The sequence below is a fragment of the Anopheles merus genome, chromosome 3R, assembly GCF_017562075.2.
Source record: "Anopheles merus strain MAF chromosome 3R, AmerM5.1, whole genome shotgun sequence".
Taxonomy (NCBI): Eukaryota; Metazoa; Arthropoda; class Insecta; order Diptera; family Culicidae; genus Anopheles; species Anopheles merus.
This window is the reverse complement of record NC_054084.1, coordinates 31,938,382-31,956,020: the sequence shown is the minus strand read 5'-3', so window position 1 is coordinate 31,956,020 and position 17,639 is coordinate 31,938,382. Positions and strand designations below refer to the sequence as shown.

The window sequence follows — 17,639 nt, the reverse complement described above, 5'->3', positions numbered from 1 at the left end:
GCAAGCCTCGAATTTGTCCGCTCTTTTCCAGCTCACTAGCGCAACACCACTCTTCTCGTCGCACAACACTTTTCCCGGCGATACTTTTGTTTCCTCCACGGGTTGTTGCGCACATCCACTTTCCACCCAATAAAAGCATGTCGTGCAAAAATAATAAAAAAACACACTCACTAAAAGCGTCGCTTTCTACATGCCCCGCTCACCCTTTACGAGAAACTCGGGAGCTACATTGGACAAGCGTAGCCTAACCTTTCTCCGCCTAAAAGGGAAGTTTAGCATGGGCAAGTAAAGTGAGAGTGTTTTTGCTCGGAAAACAGTGCCAACAAAAGCCCTCCCTTTTGCATTCCGAGGTGCGTAGTCACATATTTCCTTATATTTTCCCCGCCCGACTGTGTACTCTCGTGGGAGCTAACCCAAAGCACCCCATTTTTGGCTGGTGAATAGTTGCAGCTCACTTTCCGTGAAGTACCTCCTGCTTTTCACCAGCTTTCCAACGGTGAAAAACACGTGAAAAAGAATGTTTGCAATTATTTTATGATGATTCGTACTGTCATTTACGCGAGAGCCTCATCGAAAAAGGGACGCTAGAAGCTGCCGAAAAGGTTCGAGTTGTTTTATGTTGGATTTTTTTCCTCTTTTCCGTGATAATACACACTCATTTTCATGTCATCATAACGTTTCTCTAGTGACACTACTCCCAATAGAAATTAGTCTCCTTCCAGTTGTCTAATGTTATTCTAACAACCCCTGCGCCTGACTGAAGCTGAAAACCCCGGCCAGGTCCTCTCAGTGCGCTCAATTTTTTCATCTAGTAATAGTTCTTGGAGACTGTTCTTCTTGCAAAGATTCATTGGTGCCTACACTTGTCTTGCTCAATTTTCCTGCTACCTGCTCTCAAACGCTAATGGGCACGATTTTTCCAAAGCCAAACCTGGGAAAGGATCTTCCCACAAAAAGTCCCCTCGGCAACAAGAAAATGGAGTCATTATTTCGATAATATGCAACCGTAGGACTTCGACCTACAGTGGTGCCATCTGCCCAGAAATTCCACCGGCAACAACCTGAAAGCAGCAGCATCTTACGCGACACCAACGCCCATCCGACTTCATCGTCGCAAGACCACTTCCAGTGAGAAATATATTATTCCTCACAAAATGTATCCTTGTTGGGAAACCTACCCAACATCTCATTGCCCTTGCAGCTTCTGCTACAGTTTTTGCGATACTTACACACGCAACTGAATCGTCTCTGTGTTACCGTCCCTACCTTCCCCTTCAGTACGGTGTATGTTTATGCGTTTGTGGTTTCCTCCAGGCTGTGTGCCGATTTACAAACGAAAGTTTAGAAGACATTGCTAATACCACTTCGCTCTGGTGTACTTTTGAGCAAAGACAGGGAAAGGCTTCCTGCTTCCTTTGCTCGGAATTACCCACGGAAAAGTGACTTTAAATGTTCGACAAAAAAAAAACAACGCTCACGAAGACATTGTAGGGATGGAAAAGAGTGAGAAAGTGAACCGTTTTGCCTAACTGCAGCACGCTATATCACAGACGTCTACATGAAATGAGCTAATTTCGACTGGCTGTGCAATTTGCCTGTCACCGGTAAAGTTTCCAACGCAGCAAGTGGAGTGTACTTTAAAATTTCACTAAGAAAAGGACAACATTCATGCAAAGCTTGAACAGCAGCGCCATGAAGTTAACAAACACAAACCAACCAACCCAAACAAAACCCGGGCCCGGAAAGAGATTACATCTTTAATTCAATTACAAAAGTGTAAGCCCGCAAGGAGCCTCGTAAGTGCGCGTGTGTGTGTGTAGTCCTTCAGTCCTTCAGGCGGAGCGAACTGAAAGATAAGCAATTGAGGTGAATTGCTTATCTCGATGAAAGAAAAGCGCGCACGGGCTCGTCGTAAAACAAGCCTTTCTGGCAAACACAACACACTAGCTGTGTGGGTAATTGGGCAAGCGTGGCTGACGTGGTTCGCTGACGTTGTCACAAATTGGATATGCTTTTACCCGTACGGGATACATCATGCTTCGTGTCGTTGCTGTTGTAGCTGATGCAATTCATATACCCACTTATACGTTTTCCGCGCTCCCACCAGCCCACAGCCGCCACGAGAAACGGTAGTAAATGAAGAGCGGTGAGGACCGTTTCGTCGAACGAGGTGGTTCTTTCCGCCGGCACGCGCGAACGAAAGCGATTGCTTTGGAGCAATTTAGTCATTAGAAGGAAAGGGGCGTAATTAATTGTAATCACGATATGCGTAATCAAGAGCTGTTTGCTTAAGATTAGAAACGCTGCTAGCTCGTGGTGCACAGGTAACGGGAGGTATGTTTTATTATTCGTTTTGTTTCGGTTGAGTTCTAGAAGAGGAGCTCGTTCCATACGAAACATTATCCAATCAAGAAAACTGAGCTTGATGATTTATTCAAGGTACATTTTCGGCAAGTTTGTACAATTGTAATCATTATAATATAGTTTGCTGCGAAAGGTATAACATTGCATCTGTAATTTACATATAAAATCGCCTAAATGTATGCAATTCTGAAAACTTATTGGTCTTATAAGGATCATTTTTGCTATTTAATAAACCACAAAATATAGAATAAACGTATTATTGCGACTGGAATACTTGAAAAGAACTAAATATCTTCAACTAATCCCGGAGTCTTCAAATAAGCTGCGTAAACTTGACTACATTGACTCAACAAAACAACCCAAAAATGTTGACTTTCAACTAAAAAGCAAACACCAATTAATGACGGTGCAGAAAGAAATTCCATTAACAGAACCACGGTTCATCTAGTCCGTTCCATCCAAACAGACCTAAAAGTAACCTCAAAACCTAGGGTTATACATTAAACCAACGTCACCAGCAAAAAGGGATCGTGGGATTTGATCTTTGTGATCCCTACTTAGGACACCTTCAGCATGTCACCCAGCGCGATAATGGACTCAACTACGGGACTAATCTCCGCTTTTCATTCTCAAGCACAAACGTTGGCATGAAAATGAAGCGTAGCTCTGTCTTCACCGCACATTCTTGATCCCACCTGTGGGTGCTCTGCTGGGGAGTGATTAGCATTCATTTACCATTCTTCACAGTTTGCAGCCCAACCAGAAAAAGACAGAGAGCTCAATTTATCGTGAAGTTTTATGCAATTTAAGGTAAACCAAGGTTTCGTAAACAACCCCAAAACCAAGATTACACAACAAATTTGGAGCTACCCTGCCAATCTTCCACACTGGATATTCGTTCAGCTGGAACAGTAACTTCATAATTTCTTATTGATGCTAATCATACACCGACAAACGCTGGCGAAAATAATCGTTCAGCAAAATAAGCAAGACGGGTCTGCACACGAATTTGTTTACATTTCCTCCCCGGATGGAAAGTCGAACACAACACAATTGACGGGCCAACGGGCATTACATCTTCTTCCCAAACAACGCAGCCATCATTCCGAACGTTCTACCCAGAGCATGAGAGCTTTCCCATCATCATCGTCATCGCCATCCGCTTGCAACGGTTGTTGCTCAAATTTTTAAACTTCATTACTATGCAAATGTTATGGATCTTGAATAATGCTGCGTGTTTTCTTTGCCCCAGTGGGAGATCCTCATTTCGCAGTTCAGAGGAGATGTAACAAGTGTACTTCTCAGCAGGAATGGAGTCAATTTCCAAAACTATGTACCTCTGACATGGCTTTGTGTCTTTTCAAATTTTCCAGCCATTCCATTGTCACGTTGCATGTTAAGGAAAACGGGATAATTTCTCGAGAACCGCCAGCAACATTTGCGTCAACGCGTAACTGGATCAATTCAGCGAGGTGTAGAAGTTGTTGGAGCTTGAAAGTTTTTCAATACATCCCAGGCGACAAAGAGATTATTAAATGAGATAAGTAGATTTTATGTCATATTTAACACAATATAGTCTTCATGGCATACTTTAAGGCGCTTTTAAAAAAAAATAAAAACGCCTAAATGCATGCAATTCAAACACAAATACACCTTATTAAGGCATTTAACATCGCTTATTAGCGAAACAATACAAATATGTGTATCCTTAACTTGCTCCCGGCACAAAAAACCGAAACAAAGCTACTCCAAAACGTCAGTGAGAAGGAAACATTGTCTGAAGTTTAACTTTATCGTGTCAGCAAATGTACAACGCCACGTTGAATCTCTTTTTGTTGTATCCGGAACCGGAATCGATCGATGTTTTGTCTCCATGTTTCTGTTTCCGTAATGTGCTTAGCTTTAGCGACGTACCTCAATGTTCCATACTCCTTCTTTGATAGTGGAAAACATTCCATGCGAAGGAAAAAAGCTACCCATTTGTATTTAAATCTACTTGCTTCAGCAAATCCTCTGCCCTAGCGCCTAATGGAGCAGCCTTTTACGGTTAATTTTTCAATTCATTTCTTGGTGACACTCGCTGCCTTGGTGACAGAAAACGGATCAGTAGCTGACCAACACTTTTCCACGAAACATCCCGAGATGGAACACGTTGACTTACACTTTAAAAGTCGATACTTTTTCTTGACAGATTTTTGTTACATATACTACACCATCCCACCACTTAAGCCAGTTTTGCTTTTGGGGATAATCATCATCCCAAGTATCCCCGAACCTTTTCCGATGGTTTGTGAGGTGTTGTCCCTTTTTCCCTCCGTTCCACATAAATGCATAATATATGTAGCTAATTTATTTATTTCCATGCTTCCGGGGCAGTGCTGTCAGCGGAGGGAGTAAATTGATGCCTAGAGGAAGTTTTCCCTCCAAACTCAGGATACGAACGATGAAATATTGGGTTGAAATTTTCACTTTCCGCTCTTCCTGCCGCTTCCACGCTGTGCCAACGCAGAGGAAAAACACTGTACATCGTTCAGCAGTTTAGCTTTGCCGTTCAGGTTGCGTCGCTTTCTCTGCGAGCCCCGGTTCGTCGCTTGCAATGCGATGCACGGTATTTCGCATTTTCCACCAACCTCCCGAGATTTACCCTGTACTTGGGGTTGAACGAGTGGGATGAAACAAGGAAAAACATTCGCCTGTTCCCCGCACCGCACGATGCAGCTTTCCTCATCGCGTCGAGGGCAAAGGACAATGAAGGCAATTTAAATTCAATGTATAAACAAACCGTAGCTCCTCTAAGGAAAAAAAAACACACACACTGCATGTATGAACGGCGAAGGAAGGGAAAATTTGAGACACATACCGTCGTCTAGATCATTCGTCTCCATTCACACAGGCTTACGGGCTGTCACACGGCCGTCCGGGTCAACTTCAGGTGAGCTCGGATACGGACAGGCATATCGGAAGGATACGGAACAACCAAAAGGGGGTCGACGGGGCGAAAAAACATCCGTTTGTCACTTCATACTGCAAAGCTTCAGGGCAAAAGCGAGCCAAAGAAAATCCGCCGGAAACGACCGAAGAAGAACGAAAAGAAAATTTATTTTCTCGTCTTCTCGTCATCATAGCTTTGCCTGCTTTCTGGGGCTATGTCTTCGTGGCCCTCAAAAACTGTACAAAATTGCAACAATATTTTCGCAATGCTGTATGCTATTTCCTCTTCCATTGCTTCAGCCAAAAAAACCCAGAGTCATAAATTCACATCTGTCAAATGGAGCTTAATCTTTTCATAATCGCTGCTGGCCGCCGGGAGCGGTTTTTACGCTGGTTTTGGTCGTTGCAGTTTGAAAAAGAAACCTCCACAAACATGACCTAAGAAATTTTGCCTTTTGAGAACGGTTGCAGCAAATTGAAAATGACAGCGGAAGTGAAGGTTTTGTTAGTTATTTATGGTATTTATTTTCAATTTCCTTGATGCCTAGAAGAATATGTCAAATTTTGGGTGCACAATAAATATTTGGATAGAATGTAACATAAACACAACACTTTAAGCTGCCGTTATTTATTCAAGTAGCAATATCTTTTTAGCATAACTTAACGTTCAACTCGTTACCGGAAAACAGTCATTATTTGTAGCAACTAATTCTAATGACCACTAATTCAAAGAATTCGCCTCCATCTGTGGTAATGTGCTTTCCCATAGTAAACGATCTCACCAAACGACCCATTAACACTATCAATCCAACAACAGAGAGAGTGCGGGAAGGCTCTCTCGTGGGATTGAGGGACATAATTTATTTTAACACTCCCCTTTGCTGCACACCAACCGTCGAAAACATTCCAACACCAAAAAACCAACAACGAAAGGATGAAAAATTTGCCAAAAACAGCAAACTTGTCCTAATCAATAGTTTTTTTCCCCCTACAAACGGAATGTCAATGCTAGTGATGGGCCTTTTCTGTCTACTTAACTCTCTACCACTACCCCTGGCTGCGTGGTAGTGTGAGTGACAAATTTACACCACCCAGAAAAACACTAAAACCCTGTTCCGGCGAGCAGCAAAACAACGACCACCAAAAGATGGTTGACCCTTCCAGAGGGCGCTTCAACGGCCTCGGGCAGCAGCGTTCGAAAGCGAACTCCCGGTACCATCAACTTCGGGGACATGGCTATAAATTTACATCCCCTCGCTACCGGGGTTTGAACTCTCGAACTGATGCCACTGGATGCTCGAGCCATTCGAGTTCACTCGGCACGGTACGGTAACTAACCGAAAGGGCAAACAGAGTATATGGAGTCTCCAACTCTGCAATAGGTTAGTTTTTGAGTGTCCCAAAACTCGCTCACTGCCGGTACAGGTTTGAATGTCAAGTGGAATGTGGGCGGCCAGAAGGACGGAAACGGCTAGAAGAACAAATCCCATCCATTTCCTTACTTCTGTTCGGAAAAGCGCTGGAACGTTGTTCTTTGTAGGGATTGAAATGAAAAACCAACAGATCACGAATTCTTCGGTAGGAGAGAATGCAATTATACACTTGGCAACAGCAGTCCAATCGTTTCGCTACAGCAGGCTACAGCAGTCCAATCGTTTCGGAAGTAGAAACGCAATGCTGCAGATAGTGCAGCAAAACGTTCATCTCAAGAATGTGCATGCGACAAACCTTGTTAAATGGAGTCCAGTAAGCAGGCAAATGAGGTTCAAACAAGCACTGTTTGTTTTGTCAAATGCATAGATTTGGGCGTTCTTATACACCAAGTAACCATTACAGCTATATTAGCCTAAAAGTATGCAATTCTTATTACAAACATCCTTAGTTTGTAGCTAAGCTAAAATGCTAAAATAACCTCTAATACAAAGCTCTTAGTTCGCTTATGGGCAAAAATGCCACCTGTGCGTCTTTCTAACAGTTCGAACTTGCAACTCCAGCAAAATACTCTATTACAATGCAGACATCGTCTCAGAGCACTGCACTCTTTATCTTTGCCTTCAACGATCCTATTCCTGTTCCAGTTTCCTGTGCACAGAAGTCCTGACTCTATCAGCAGCAAACATGCACCTTCGCTTCGATACAGCTTATTGAAAGTAAATATGAAATTATAGTCCCCCATTAAATGCACTCAAGGGCGAAATTACCTTTCCTGCCAGTAAATGTCAATAATGCCAATTGGACAATCGGGAAGGGAAACATCGACTCTGTTTGTATACAGAAGCGCCCTTGTTTCTGAGCTTCTGCCCTCTCACCAACGGGAGTCTTTTTTGTCCCACTCCCCAACATGGGAATGCAAAAACCGAGATGAATCATTTTCGGATAATTAATTTACAATTGCAATTCACCGTCAACCTTCATCAACGTCGTTTGTTGACAGAAGAGGAACCAACTGATGAGGTGATTTGTAAATTGATCCCACCATTTGGATTCAATAGCGCTGTTCCCATTTGTTTGCTATTTAATATTCTTCGGTTCAATTGCTCGGTTCGAGTTGGGAGCGAACGGGAGATTCCTACCGTTCTGTGATGGGATGAATTGACCTCTCACACTCTCACACAAATCAAGCGGAGGTGGAGGTGGATAAATGATAGCTTGGGAATGACACGATTATTATATGCGTGCGTTACAGTCCCCGGCACCCCGGTTCCTCTTTCTAGTTCACTGTAGCTTGTTTAAATTAATACACCACCCATTAATTATTCTCACCTGTATCGTCTCCTGTGCCGAGTACTTCTGCTTGTCCGCCATTTTCAGCTTGCCCAGCATCGCGTCCCGGGCTGCGGTCGATGGTGTCGGTCGGTTCGCCAGCCTGTTAGTGGAACCTGTCCGGGATGAATGAACAAAAAAGCGTATAAAACACGTGAATTATTTAGTGCTGTTGGTGTGTTGGAGAACATTATTCTACACTTTGTTCTATGCCCGGAACTATTACCACCGTTCCCTAGAGCCTTCCCTGGGAAAACTTGTTGTACTCTCCCAATAGCGAAAACATATTTATTTTGTTTTACTGTCCATGTGTTTTTTTCCTTGACCTTCTCCACTTTACTTAACCACAGCGAATGTGACGTTTTTCCGCTCATACGTTCCTGATCAAATTGATGTGATTTACTACCGAAACCGAAACCCCCGCAGGCATCACGTGCATCTCACGACCGAGCTCTACATAGCAACTAAGCCAGCTATGATTGGATTTGGTGTGTCCAAGCACTCTCGTGTTTGTTTTTCGCTTGCCTCACCGATTCATTCCATCCTACCGCCAATGCAGCAGAACAGTTGCGCCATAACCGACCATCATGTGGGATTGTGTGTGTGTGTGTGTTTTTGCAATAGAAAAAGGGGGAGCCGCACTTGATGCAAAAACATTGATGTTTGATTGAGTTTGTGTTATGATAGGAGTGTAATTTTTGTGTCCCTTGTGGAATCGGGAAACGAGGATAAAAGAAGCATCATGGTTATGATAAACGAGTCATCAAAATATATACACACAGAGGCAAATAGTATGAAGAACTAAAAAAATAACAACAAACTGGACTCAACCCTTGACAATGAGCGCGTATGACTCGATTAAAACATATTTTTCATACAAGTATCACTCGCTTTACTATTCACTCTACTAAGAAAGCTAATGATGAAATGGCGTGACCATGAAAACCTCCCTAAAAGGGTCCAAAAACACATGGCTGGCAACTTCCCTCATCCAAACTAGTGGATAAATTATGCAATCCATCGTTTGTCATTGAAACGTTATTAGAAACGATGCAACGCCGCAAGGGTCGAATCTTCCGAAAAAGCGCAAAGCACACGTCATCACCAGCCGGTGGTGGTTGCTCATCAATTATGAATGTGTATGTCACATGGATGCAATGATCGTTTGTATTGGTACATTTTCGGACGGAAAAGAACAGAAAATGAACATCCCTTTTGGACATCATATTTTTTTGTCTCCCTGGACACAATCGAAACCTAGCAGAGTTCCAATCACCTCGATACAGCAATGTCTCGAACCAATGAAATGGATAACCATTAAGGACGGGTTCGTCCCTCCACACCATTCGCTGCAATGGGTAAAAATGCAAAACCCCAAATCCATCACAAGCTTTTACCGACACAGCTGTTTCTGTCTTCCAAGAAAGCCTTTCCAGGTTCCACAAATTCCGACGAAACAGATCGATTTGTCTCTACTAGTGGTGGGAGCTCGGAATCAAACCTAACCGATTCCATTTCTGTATCCGGAATCAAATCCAGAGCCAATTCCAGAGTTTAATCCAGAGCTGATTCCGGAATCGGAATAGGTTACGTAATCAGAATCGGCTCCGGAATCAGAATCGGTTCCAGAATCGGAATCTACCTAAGGATGGAAATTTGTTCCGGTAACAGAATCAGAATTGACTTCAGAATGTAATTAGCTCTGCCACAATGAGAATCAGTTCTTGAATAGCAATGAGAAGTTTCAGTAGCAAAATCAGTCCGGGAATCTCCATGAGAATGAATCGTTTACAAGTAATCCAATCGTCTATTCTCAAGGAGATGCCAAAAGCGACTCCGATTTCGAATCCAATTCTGATTTCGGAGCCAATTTCGATTCCGGTACCGATTCTGATTCCGGAACCAATTATAATTCCGGAGCCAAATCCGGAGCTAATTCCGGTTCCGGAGCCGATTCAGGAACTAATTCCGGAAACTGATTCTGGACCTACTATCCGGAATCGATTCCAGAAAACTTCGGAGTTAGCCGGAATCGATTCCGAGGAAAACTTCATTTTCCCATCACTACACTACACTTCCCATCTACATCTACCGTTTGGTTTCTGCAATGCAAAACCCTTAACCTTCAACGGTCAGCTTGGTTTCAATTTAATGCTGACCTCAACACTTAGATCCTACCATCCTCGGGGTGGGATCGTCATTGCGACATACCAAAGACACATCTCGCACACTGCGAAGGACATGAAGCCAATCAAAAGCCAGAAACACATATTGCGGATGCTCAAGGGAACGAGGGAACCAAACTGCGTACAGCGAAGGACGTAAATGGTTCGATATTTATTTAACTAATCAAACGCTCGATAAAACCCCAACACCGCACCTTGGCACCGCAGGGAACGGTTCAGTTGACGCCAGTCGAGATGCGAGCAGGACTTTTGTGATATGCGGCGGTAAATTCTTCCCCATTACCCGATCCAAACCCACCGGCTTATGAAAATCAAATCAAATACTCTAACGAAATGGAGCAAACTTTTGTGCCACCACTTACACGAGCGCGCTCCTGCATCCTGGGCGTGATCGTTGGCGTTTGGTTGGAGTTGTTTGCTGATGGTCCTCACATACCACTGCACTGGCATGTAGAATCTGTACACAAAGGTGTGAAAATTTCAAGCATCCTTTCACCTATTTGCCTTTCGATTCGCTCGGTGGGCTCTCATTCTCTGGGCCTGGGGTTGCTGGGGTTCCATGCGTCATGCATTAGCAAACATTCCAATATCATCCTCCTCATCCATTGCGTCCTAAACGATTCCTCCCCAAACAGAACCAACAACAAACCGCACCAGGCGTTACATTTACGAATCCAAAAACCCCGAACAACAGCACAGCCCACATCATCATCATCAGCAGCAGCAGCACCGTAAAGGGCAACAGCAGAAACCCGGCATTGAGATCTCATCATCGGAATGGTCCATCAGCTCTCCTCCCTGGCCCTTTCCCTTGCAGGGTTTGGAATATTGCCAAATGTCGATTATGCGCGAGGATGAGTCAATATTTGTTCGATTCTCGATTCTCGGGACAGGGAGGCTCGTTCAAATAGCTCGTAAACATATCACTGACATTGAGAGGCCGGAACATCATCATCATCAACACACAGACACTCATTGGACCCTCTGTATTATTTCGGTGCTCCAAGTTTTCATTCCACATTCGGGGGGGAGGTTTGCCTGCAGACACACATCTCCAACACACACACACACATTACCTTTCGGGGATGTAAGAATTGTTAGCAAAATATTGGAGAAACTTCATCCACGCGCAATCGAACCAAACAGCAAAGCTTGCCGGGGAAGTTGTGCTGAGAGCAATAAAATTAATTAAATTGCGAAAAATGGACTATTCCCCCGGGGGAGAACTCCCAACGGGTTTTCTACACAATTTGGAGAACTTCCCGCCGATATCACTTCCCGTTTGACGATTGATTCCCAGCCAGATGTGGTATTTTGGGGCATTGAAGTGATAAAAACATGAAACTTCATGAACATAAGGCCTTTTTCTCAGTGTGTTTGATCATGGTTAGGATTCCGCTAAACCGATAACAGATCCAAATGGCCATGCGGCAACATTTAGCACAACTTCCCAAACAACGGCAAACGACCTAAACTGTACCATTTTGGAGCTCCAGGAACACATTAAAGTGGAGTAAAGTGCTTCTCCCTCCCCAAAAAATACCCCAAGTGCTAACGCATTATCCTACTGTGGGGTTGATGCGTTGTGAGTTGTTTAGCTTTATTTCTTAAATACATTTGCCACGAAATTCAATTTACCTCCGCGCCCATTCCGCTAGAGCACACGCGCGCATACACACAGAGCACCATATCCGATAATGGGCAAACTTTAAAATGCTTCCTAGAGAAAACGGCAGCTTCTAGCTGTGAACGCCTGTACACCCGAATCGGTGCAGACAGCAAACCAATTTGCTATCGATTTTCGAGTCAAAAAGCCACGACCGAAAGCGAGAAACAACGACACTACGCCGCACTCTGTTTTGCAAAACCAGCGTCAGGAATTTCGTAGATTGGTGCTGCCAAACAATGCTAACCTCTTGCCAAACACGGCTTTCAATGGATCCTTCTTCCATGCTGGCGTGAACCGTGACTGTGCCTTCAATCCCGGGGCCCCCACAAACATTCCACAGCCGTTTAATTCCACCATCCCGCGGCAGTGACAGAAACAAGATGATCCGACCGATCCAACCTCCCAATAGTTCCCCCAAAAATGCTGGCGTTATATTGAACCATTAAAAATTTTCCTCCCAATTTAAACCTTAAAGAAATCTACCCCAAAAATCCACCACTGATCCAGGCAGGCACAGCACGAGTCACGGTTCGATGCTAACCACTACCGCGCCATCATCATCGTCAGCGGGTCCATTGGAGAGTGAAAGCGTTGCCTATTGGCAGGCGCCACACCACTGGGCGAGTGAATGTGCCTTTTGCCTATTGGCAGGCGCAAAACCTCCAACACTTTAAAGCCTGTACGCCGTGTTCGGTGGTTCGGTGACACGGTGACGCGCCATGCTTATCGTTTGTAGATGATCTTAATGGTCATTGAAGCACAACGAGCTCCAACCATCCCAAACATCCGAAACACGCACCATCGTCCGTACCATTTGCCTGGTGTGGCACGCAGCTGAAGCAACTGGAAACTGTTTCTAGGCTCCCTTTCCGGCTGACTTTCCATTTGGGTGATACTTCCTAAATTATTGTTAATTAAGAGGCCTCTCACTGGATGGTGTCGGGCTCCACGCCACTGACGGTGTCGAAAGGCGGAAAATTACTATCCCATCCTGAATGCCGCCTCCATCCACCCGTTTGACACTGTCCTAAAAATGGTGGAAAACATGAAAGATTTATTGTATTAAAGTGCGACAAACACCGCCGTGTTCTCTTGCTCGGTAGCTGTACCCACGATTCTTTTTCTCTCTTTTTTGTTCGACAGTGTAATGAACTTGACGTTAAGGCTTTTCTGCTAACGGATCGAGATGACGTTAGCCCTACGGGGTTTTTAGCCTGGCTACCTGGGCTACGTTTTACGTTCGAGGGTATATGCCAACGTACGTCTACGTATGTTAGTAGTTAAAATAAAAGCTCTAAAGATTCAATTGAAAGAACAAATATGAAACACATTGCACGTTCCCACCAATGCACGGCACCAATGAACTCGACCGAACTCATCGTCTCGTCTGAACCGACTGCCAGTCTTAACCGCTTCCCCATCAGAGGCGTTTCATCTACGAGCTCTTTCAAACCGCCGCCGATGCCAATAACGCAATGTCCTTGGGCAAACTACATTAAAAGGAAGCAAACGAGCGGATATGCATGGCTGAATGGAACCGACTGAAAGCGCACCCAGTCACCCGTTTTGCATCGACCCTGCTATGGACGCGGGCTACGGTGCGCGATCAAAACTGCAACATGTTAACATGCCGGCCGGAATCGACTGCTGCAGTGAAATGTTAGTGGAGGAATTTTATGAACGCAAAACTGGTCAAAACTTGTTGGCAATAATGTGTGAAGAATTTGTTCTCGTGTTCTGAGCCTTACGAGCGCCTAAAAGTATGCAACTCCGGTTTTTGTTATTTTTTTGAATTAGTTGCCTTCATTTCAGAAATAACAAAAATCTGCATTGCATACATTTAGGCGCTCCGAAAACTCAAAAACAGTTCGAGACGCAAGGAAACAGATTGAAAAAAGTTTTAAAAGTTTAGTGACAAAAAAAGGAGAGTAAGGCCAAAATTATACATTATTTTCCTTGTTGATGTGGTAAAGTCTTCACGTTCATGGTAGTTAAGTCATCTAATTCCTTTAATAAAGCAAAATTTTAATTGTTTTGACAAATTTAATGAGAAAAGATCATCGCTTTAAATGATTTAATCATAACAATCGAACATTTATTATAGATGTTGTATAACGTTTGTTAGAAAATTTAAAATTTATAACGACTTTTTCAGACCTTCTAATTTTTCAGAAAATTCATAACGCCTCTTTTGAATAAAAAAAAGATACATAAAACATAACTTACACTGAAACATGAAAATATCAAACATCGAAACTTCAAATGGAAACGACACTAATTTCCAAAAAAATACCAAATAACTTTCCATTAATTAAACATTTCGCGGCTTCAAAAAGCACCCTTCCCAGTGTCTAATTTGACTGCAACACAAAACATTCCACTTTGCCCATTTGCACGATGCTATATTTCTCCAATAATTACTCTGCAGCGATTTGCCCCTTCCGTAGCCGACGATTCGCGCGCGCGAGTTGACCACCAACGGTGCTTCCATTAGCCCACCGTTAGCCGAACCCAAACCGAAAGCTGAACCCACTCGCCCGGGCTGTGCTCTCAGTACGTCAGCGCTGAAAACGCTCCAATAAATTCTAGTTTAATATTTATGAAAACAGTGCGATAAGGTAAAAGCAAATATACATAATTTTCCGGTCCTTTGTCCTATCTTTCGCAGCGGGGGCATTCAGCAGTGCGGAATATCCATTGACCCGGCAGTTCTCGGCAGTTGCTCCTGCTAGCGTGCCAGCATGCCAGCTGACCGAGCTGTGCCCACATCGGACCCTTCTGGAGCTCTCGGCAACAAGCGACTTTTGCATCGAAAACGGTCGGATACATTTTATTGCAAATATTCAAATTCGCTTCAAAGCAGTCCAACCGGTTGGCTCGCGCAAGACGATACCCCCAAGTGCCGGTTGCACGACAACAACCGCCCGAAAGGAAGTATATTTTATTCCTGCTGGTCGTAAAGGCAAACAGGAAGAAGTCGCCCAAAGACAAATGTTGCAAAAATTAGCCACCAACAAGCACAGGATGTGTCGTTCCGTTTCTTGAGACCACTAGTTGTATGTTGTATGTGATTCCTTCCAAAAGCTAACCTGGAGTGCCGGTTTTCCGCCAGAAGAAACTGCTCCCCAGTGGCGTTACTTGGTGAGCGCGGTTTCTGTCGAATAAAATTCACTTTCAACTTTATCACTACCAAACATGCACCGGCTGTTGCTGATTTGCCGCCACACAACACATTTGTCCCAGCCCTCAGGGAGCAGCAGCAGCAGCAGTGTTTTGTGGCGGGCATTTTTTATTGTCTCGCCCGACGTCTTGCCCGACAGGAAACTAAGGTAGTGGGAAAAAGCGAATAAACATAAACTTTAAAAGCTGCCCCTTCGGAACCAATAACCTTTAGATTTTCGGCAACCAAGAACGGGGAGGTTTTGGGCCTCGCAACGACCACTTTCTTGGACGTGAGAGCATTTCTCATAAAAACCCCCGAAGTACAATTGAAGTGAAAAACTCTGGGTGCAAAATATTTGCTTCGCCTTTTATTAGTAGCGTAGGGAAGCTGCCCATTCCATCGGTTGCAATTGCTTTCTTCGCCCTTCATACCCAGCATCATATCGTTCCAGCAGAGCGCCATCTTTCAAATGGCTGGCAGAGGGGTGGAAATGGATTGCATGTTCTGCCGCCTCTTCGAGACGAAACCACGCACGGACACGGGCGGTACTTTGGGAGCTGTACCCTTCGTGGGCATCGCCATGAAATGCCTACACGCGAGCAAAAATAGCCTTATCCGGCCAACCCAATGGCAATGTTTCTTTATCAAAACCTTGCCACTCGCTGTGCTGTGGAGCTCTACCCGGCTGTCGAACTACTGCTTCGTTGGTGGTAAGTTTTCAAAGCGACGTCTTAAAGCTACACTCCCTACCAACACAGAGAGACAGAAGCTTCTACTAGACGTTGCCTTTTTTGCGCTACCGCTTTTGAGGGTCAGAAAAATAGGGGAGACTTCAATTTGGCTTAGATTTGGAATTGAAAATCGATACTGATTTGCATAACGGGAATGCTCTGCCCGGGTTCCCGCGCTGAGGTGAAATACGAATCATTGTTGGGGCGCTCGAGGTAAGGTTCGTCTCCCAAAGGAGACTTTTATTTGCATCTTAGCAAAGGGGGCTGCAAGTTGTTTCGGGTATAAAGTAGGCCTGCTTGCGTATAGTGTAACGCGCTCCGAATGGTACGACAGTATTGGCTAAAGCCATGTTTGTTTGTTTTGTTGGGCAAGAAAGTTGTATACAAAACACACACAAACACAGCAAACAACATGTATCGAACGTGTTTGTACTAATTAAAACAGTATTTATGATCGAAAAAGTTGTGTTATAGTACATTTGAAGCTACGTTTAAGCTTACCAACATTAGGTTAATTTCAGGTTAAGCTAGAGACGCTGCCAATCTGCCTTTATCGAGGTTTAGTTATCATCAATAACATATTTTGTTACAAGAAATGAATACATTTCCAAGACATGATTTTATTTCGAAATCATCTCTGTTGTTTACACATTTTTCACATTTCCTATCGTTTCATCACTAAACCTATCCAGTAGAAACTATACTGAGGGATAACTTGAGAACGCATTTGTCAGCAACGCTCACACTATAAATAACAAAAATAATACGGAGTGGAAATGGCAGGAAATGTATAAATTTCCTGTCGCCAAACTTCCTCTCTCATGGACCAAGGATGTCGCGACAGTTTGAAAACTTTTGCCTCATACCCTTGCAAGAAGATACGTTGATTGAATCATTCGTCATTGTGTAATTTATACATTTATACCGGTTTTAGCATGAAAGATAAGACATATAGTGTAAGTAGTTCAACATAGTATAAATAAGGATATAAATGGTTCCAAATGCTATTTTTTCTGTTAAAAATTAAAGTTTTTTGACTTTTTGCTCTATTGGCACATTCCGAAAATCCGCCTGACAGTATGCAATTCATCCTCCATCTAATAGTAACGCAGATAATTTAAAGGTACAGGTACATTTAAAAACTTTTTCATTGTTTTGTTGCTTTTATAAAAGATAATAAATATCAACTCATCTTCTAACTTTGATTGAATCAGGGTAAATTAACAATAAACACGAAACACACTACATCAAAACGAAATTTAGTGCATACTTTCAGGCGTTTTACACCGCAAACGCATTCCACCGCTGTATTGTCGAACAGAAGAGTCCCCGAAATCACAGGTTCTGCACCATTGATTACCTAAAAACTGATACTCGCACAAGTACACCTCTTTTGTTATATGTCTCTTGTATATGTGTCTTCCCCATGTGTCTTTTAATTACCCCATATCAAAGAAACATTCCAACAGTATATTGTTTTCATGAAACAGCTGAGCCTTCGTTGTAGATTATCATTATTATTATTACAACCGTTATACAACACCTTTGTTCTTCCTTCTACAATATCCGCCCTATGTTTACTTAGCACTTGTAGATAAATTTAAGACCATCCTACCTTCCGTTCCAACGCATTTTCTTGCCTTTGAACGGGAAAGAAACAGTAAATAATATAATAATGAGACCATCTGTTGCCAGCCACCAATGAGGCTGCTGTAAGTGGCACACCTTCTGCTGCACCATTTTTCCCCGACCAAACATCTCTCCCTCATCATGCAATCCCAAGAAGCACACTTTTTTTCATCTCTTTCTCTCGCCTGTGCTCAAATTTCCCT

The 17,639-nt window shown here is 43.5% G+C and overlaps 1 long non-coding RNA gene across 2 annotated transcripts in view; it reads right to left on the bottom strand.

The window, feature by feature from the left end:
* Positions 1-8,063: 8,063 nt before the first annotated feature.
* Positions 8,064-17,639, bottom strand: part of LOC121597073 — a 30,768-nt gene continuing 21,192 nt past the window's right edge. For both annotated transcript variants that reach the window (XR_006005373.1, XR_006005374.1), the window contains exon 3: positions 8,064-8,174. This is a non-coding gene — a long non-coding RNA (uncharacterized LOC121597073). The remainder of the gene's footprint in view (positions 8,175-17,639) is intronic.